The 6,168-nt window shown below is 46.2% G+C and overlaps 1 long non-coding RNA gene across 2 annotated transcripts in view; it reads right to left on the reverse strand.

Moving 5' to 3' along the window:
* The window catches only part of LOC143820663 (uncharacterized), a 74,761-nt gene extending 70,591 nt beyond the window's left edge, over nucleotides 1-4,170 (reverse strand). For both annotated transcript variants that reach the window (XR_013225462.1, XR_013225466.1), the window contains exons 1-2: nucleotides 4,125-4,170; nucleotides 3,847-3,968 (exon numbers count right to left, since the gene is read on the reverse strand). This is a non-coding gene — a long non-coding RNA (uncharacterized LOC143820663). The remainder of the gene's footprint in view (nucleotides 1-3,846; nucleotides 3,969-4,124) is intronic.
* Between the last annotated feature and the right edge of the window lie 1,998 nt (nucleotides 4,171-6,168).

Consider the following 6,168-nt stretch of genomic DNA (forward strand, 5'->3'; position numbering starts at 1 on the left):
AAAACACACACAAAAAAACTGTTCCCACTTCGGAAATTCGCAGTTGCAGGAGACACAAGTGTGAAAATTATACCAACAGAACTTTTGGGGCGACAAGGATGTCTGTATCATTTGCGCTCCTTTTTACAGCCCCCCCCCCCAATCATATTCTCTAAATAGCTCATGATACTCTTTTAAGCCAGTGGCTCTCAACCTGAGGGTTGGGACCCCTTTGGGGGTCGAATGACCCTTTCACAGGAGTCGCAGCAGGGCAGCAGCTTGGCCGGGGGGGGGGGCCTGCCACTGTTGCCGCTCCTCCTGAAGACGTCCGCCAATTTCTAACCAATTTATATACAACCATGAGCAATGGATCTTCATGCCATTAGTCGGTTTGGGTTTAATGTCTGTGAAAGAACACTGGCATAATTTTATGGTTGGGGGTCACCACTACACGAGGAACTGCATTAAAGGGTCGTGGCATTAGGAAGGTTGAGAACCACTGCTTTAAGCCATGGTGTTTCCCCTCCCAAAATGGGCTAGAAGATCTATCAGAAATTAATGCATGGTCATTGGAGCCGGAGAAAGCAAACAAGGAACAAGGCAATGTTACGGCTGGCACAATTAATTGCTCATCGTATATGGACAGTCAAGTGGAAGAGGACAAAGTAGCTCTCTGCTGCATCATCACATTAGCAAGGCATATGCTGCATGACGTTGACCATCCTCCCACCCTCAGGGCAGCATGGAATTAACTGGTTGCTCTAAACTCAAGCATGCCTTGCTTGAGTCTTCTCGGATCGGTGTTGATGGAGACGCCTCCAGCCTGATTCTTGTTATTTAGAAAAATGGGGTAATTAGGCCAAGGCTTTGGACTAATTAGGCCAGCCTTTCTCAACTTTTTTTTTTTTTTACTGTTGAGAAACCCCTGAAACATTCTTCAAGCTTTGAGAAACCCCCAAAGTAGCATGATCTTATACAATACGGTTGGGAAGCATAGCTGTGTACACACCCACCCGGGACTCCTCCCCTTCCCACCCCCTCCTCCCCTTCCCATCCCCTTTTTTTGGGGAAGGGGGTTAGATCGACATTACCATGTATGACCATAGTAAATGTTTAACATTAAAAAAATAAAATACAACAACAATTAATACTTCCAGGGCCCTGGTTGATTTGTGGTGCCATGGTTGAAAAAGTCTGAGTTAGGCCATAACACGACTTGCTGGATTAGGGTTAGTCGTTCATCACAGGCAGAATGCATCAGTGAACACTCTGGAGCATCATTCACTGTATGGCGTGGTGTGCTGAATGGTAACTCCCTGGGTAATAAATGGCCTCATCCAAACCCTTAGCTTTCTGTGCAGCATATTGAGGGAGGAGGATGAAGGTGAGTGCTTCTCGGTGGAGTTCATGGACAGGTGAGCCAGCAGTAAATGGAAGATGCGTTTCAAGCAGGGGTGGTATTGGTCAAAAGAAGGCCATGAAACTCTGCCTAGCCCAACCCACCATCACAAATGCACCATCACAGATGCCCATCACAGAGCGCGATTCTGCGCTCCCCCACATGCAACCAGCTGGGTGACCTTGGGCTCGCCACGGCACTGATAAAACTGTTCTGACCGGGCAGTGATATCAGGGCTCTCTCAGCCTCACCCACCCCACAGGGTGTCTGTTGTGGGGAGAGGAAAGGGTAAGCCGCTTTGAGCCTCCTTCGGGTAGGGAAAAGCGGCATATAAGAACCAACTCTTCTTCTTCTTCTTCTCCTTTTGGACAGACCAGGATCTAGGAAGCCACCAAATTATCCAGCTATTTTGATTGCCACCCTTTAAAGGTAAAGGTATCCCCTGTGCAAGCACCAGGTCATCTCTGATCCTTGGGGTGACGCCCTCTAGCGTTTTCATGGCAGACTCAATACGGGATGGTTTGCCAGTGCCTTCCCCAGTCATTACCGTTTTACCCCCCAGCAAGCTGGGTACTCATTTGACCGACCTCGGAAGGATGGAAGGTTGAGTCAACCTTGAGCCAGCTGCTGGGATTGAACTCCCAGCCTCATGGGCAGAGCTTTCAGACTGCATGTCTGCTGCCTTACCACTCTAGCCAACCAGAAAAGAGGGGGGTCTATTATTTCATTTGGAAGAGTATGTGGATAGATAACCTCGTGCACTTTAAACTGAGCTGAAGTCTTGCTGTGCAGTATGGACTGAGAGTCAAACCCTAGGTGTGTAAGAGTGAGTCAGGGGACTTGGTTAGTTAGCCTGGAAATTTTCCTGCTTCTCCATACTGGATGAACATAATGAAGGGACTTGTTTCACAAGAGTGTTGCCATGTGATCACATCCAACTGGTTGCGTCATCCATAATATTAGGCATGTGCGCTAATGAAAAAATCTGGACCGCCTTGGCTTCGGAAGGAGGTGCTTCGGTTCGCCTCGAAGATCTCCTCAGCTTCGGAGATACCCAAAGCACTTCGGTGGCCCTCAAACTCAATGTCTTGGGTGTCAGACTCCAGGTGAGAACTGAAGAATCACTGAAGTCCACTCAGAGCTCACCTGCTTTCCCCTGGAGAGGAGGGGGCTGCCTGGCAAGGGTGTGTGTGTGTGTGTGTGTGTGTGTGTGTGTGGGAAATCTCACAGCACCACTAGCACCACTAGTAGTCTTGCGATGCCAGCCTCCAGGGGGGACCTGGAGGCCCACTAAACACCACATCAGGGCGGGAGCGCGGGTGGTACAAATCCACACCAACAGACAACTCAAAGGTCTCAAAGTGGCTTACAATCCCCTTCCTCTCCTCCTGCCAGACACCCTGAGAGAGCTCTGTCAGAACTGCTCTGTGAGATCAGCTCTGGCAGGAGTTAGATACACAATATTATATGAAACGAAAACGTTTATTGTATATAGCCAAAGGCCATTGCAAAGCATAATTAAAACTATATGGTACAAATACGAATAAAACAATATTTATCCAATATTGCATACATAAAATTGTAAACATGGGCTACTGAGTTACAATGAGGAAAAAAATGGTGTATCAAGGTGGAGGCTCCTGTAAAAATGCTTTGGCTCAGATCTTCCTGGCGGCCAGAGCAAAAAGTGCTCTGGGGTTGACATCTGATAACAGATAGGTGATTTTGTCAGAATCAGAAATAGGGCAGGTCCTCCACAGATGGATTTCCACATATACACAGGCGATGGGCTGGTGGTATTTGGAGATATCGCCCAGAGAGCATGGCTGATGGCGTCATTTCAAACTGCAAAGTTGTTAGAGACATTCTAAGACTACACGTTCGACACATACATTGAACACTGGGGTGGGGAATGAAACCTGGCTCTACAGGTCACAGGCCTTTAACCACTACACCAAGTTTAGTGCCTATTTAGAGGGGAAGAACTTATTGGGCATCCAAGAAGAACCGAACAGGTCACGACAACAGCAGGAAAACAGAGCAGTGGGCCACCCACCCAGGGAACCACAATATCCAAAGTGAGTAAGTCACAGCAACAACAGTAACAACACTGGAAGCACAGTTTAAAACTTTAAACTCTAACAACAGCTGCACCCCAATAAGAACCTGGCACAACTAGCGTGCCTCAACAAGGCCACAACAGCAGCAAACCAGCACTGAGGAGCAGGCCACCCTCCCCAACACCCACTGAAAAACAACAACGCTGAATTAAATCTTTTTTTAAAAATGTAAAGACCAATAGTGGCCCCAAGGAAAAAAAAAACCCAAAACAAACAGGGCTGCCTCCCAGGCCACAACAGCACTCAGCCAGAGCAAAAAGAAGAAATAAACACAAGGAAAGGGGAAAAAATGAACCCCAAGCATTCCAGACCCCACCCCCACCAAGCCAAAGAATAGGTTGGTCAAACCATTTGATGTCTTCTCCAGCGATGAAGATCCTCCAGCAGCAGCAGCAGAGGCAGCAAGCCAGCGAAGCCCAACTCTCTGGGAGCCAGCTTCAAATAATCTGCTCTACCAGAGCAGCACAGATCTGGAGGCAGCAACAGAAGCAAGTAAGAAGACCCCTGGCCTTACGATATATACTCACTTGTCCAAGCACAGAAGATTTTTAAAAAGGAAAAACCTATGATTGGCAAAGAAATCCCCCCCCCAAAAGCATGCCTCCCTATAGGCTAACTCCCCCCACCTTGTTTTTCTTTGCAGCAAGGCGCGCTGCAGGATCTCAACTCCATTGCAAATAATTAGCAGAGGCAAAATGCTTTGCAATGATTGGCTGGCTCCTACAGGGAGGCCAGCCATTGGTCTCTCTTTCTCCCTCCTTTTTTGTTTCAGGGCTTGGGGAAGAGCCCGGGGAAAACCAGAGCAGGAGAGAAGGGTACCAAGGTAAGAGGCTGTTTCCCTCCCTGTTTGTGTTTCTCTTTAAATTTTAAGGGGACGCCTCTGAACCATTGGCGGTTTTTGAGTCTCTCTGAAACAGCCTGAGGCTCCCCAGAAGCTCTAATGACTAATCTGAGCCTATTATTGATAAGACTCACTGGAAAAGATAATAATGCTAGAAAAAGTTGAAGGCAATAGAAAAAAAAAAGGAAAGAACCAATATTAAACGACAACATCAATCAACTAAGGGGTTATACAATAACCATCTTCAAAATCATGAAGGGCTGTTATATAATGGTTTGAGCGGAGTTGTTTTATTGCCCAGAGGGTTGGACCTGAGCCAATGGATTGGAATTAATTCAAAAGAATTTTATGCTGAACATCCGGAAGAAGTTCGTGACAGAGTGGTTTCTCAGTGGAACAGGCTTCCTCGGGAGGTGGTGGGTTCCCCTTCTTTGGAAGTTTTTAAGCAGAGGCTAGATAGTCATCTGACAGCAATGCTGATTTTATGAACTTAGGCAGATTGTGAGTGGGTGGGCAGGAAGGGATGTGCCAGTGTTTGTCTCTTGTGGCCCTTCCTTGCATACCCAGGGAATTGCTGATCAGCTCTGTGGGATGGTAGGGGAATTTCCTCCAGACCAGGCTGGATTCTGTAGATTTTGGTGTGTATGTGGGGGGATTACTTAGGCATGAAATTGGGGTCATTGTGGATGGGCAGGTAGTCATGAGTTCCTGCATTGTGCAGGGGGTTGGACTAGAGGTCCCTTCCAACTATGGTTCTAGGAAATGGACTGACTCCATCAAGAAAGGCACAACCCACGATTTGGAAGACTTGAGCAAGGCTGCTAATGATAGGATATTTTGAGGGTGATTAATTCATAGGATTGCCAAAAATCGTAAGCAACTTGATGACATTTACACATGTGCACACATACGCACACAGAAGGACGGCAAGTGAAAACTGTTTTCTTCCTTTGCTGTGCTGTCAAACTTGCACACGTACTTAATGTTCTTGGCTCCTTACTTTTTCTCTACGCTTTGTCACTGTAGTTGTGATACTTAGTGGATAGCACTTGTCCTCATAGAGGCGTGGCTCCATTACAGGTTATTAGGCCAAGTTTCTACACAGCCATTCCTTTGGCCTCCCAAACATTCACTAAGCACTCTGTTCTGCTATGTTATTATATCATTTTAAAGTGGACAATGAAGAAACAAATGGTTCACATTTTCTACTCCTTAACTCCGTCATCAAGCAAAAAGGGAGACTAATTAGAAAGCGACTGAGACTTGGAAGGGCAGCTGTGAAGGAACTTGAAAAGATCCTTAAGTGTAAGGAAGTTTCAGTGGAGACTAAAATCAAGATAATTAATGCCATGAAATTTCTCATTACTGTCTATGGACATGAACAGTTGACAATGAACAGGAAGCAAATTGATTCACTTGAAATGTGGAGAGTTTTACAGCTACCATGGACTTCCAATAAATAAATGGGCTTTAGATCAAACTGAGCTGGAATTCCCCCAAGAAGCCATGGCTACCCTCAAGCTATTGTACTTGATCACATCATGAAAAGACAAGATTCACTGGAAAAGACAATGCTTGGCAAGGGAAGTTGTTAATCTTCTGAATTGTTTCTGGCATCCTGCTTATCATGTTTGTGTACTATGAAGCCATAATGGAATGAGGGGAAGTGGGTAAAGGAAAGAGACATTTAATAGATGTGCACCTGCCAGGGACATTGTCCAACCAAATGAATTTGCTGTTGTTCCCAGCAGACAATATCTTTTCATTTGGCTTGCATGTATGCACTTTTCCCAAACATTACAACATCTCAAGGGGCGGGAGCTTTTATT

Source organism: Paroedura picta, chromosome 1 (genome assembly GCF_049243985.1).
Source record: "Paroedura picta isolate Pp20150507F chromosome 1, Ppicta_v3.0, whole genome shotgun sequence".
NCBI classification, from domain to species: domain Eukaryota; kingdom Metazoa; phylum Chordata; class Lepidosauria; order Squamata; family Gekkonidae; genus Paroedura; species Paroedura picta.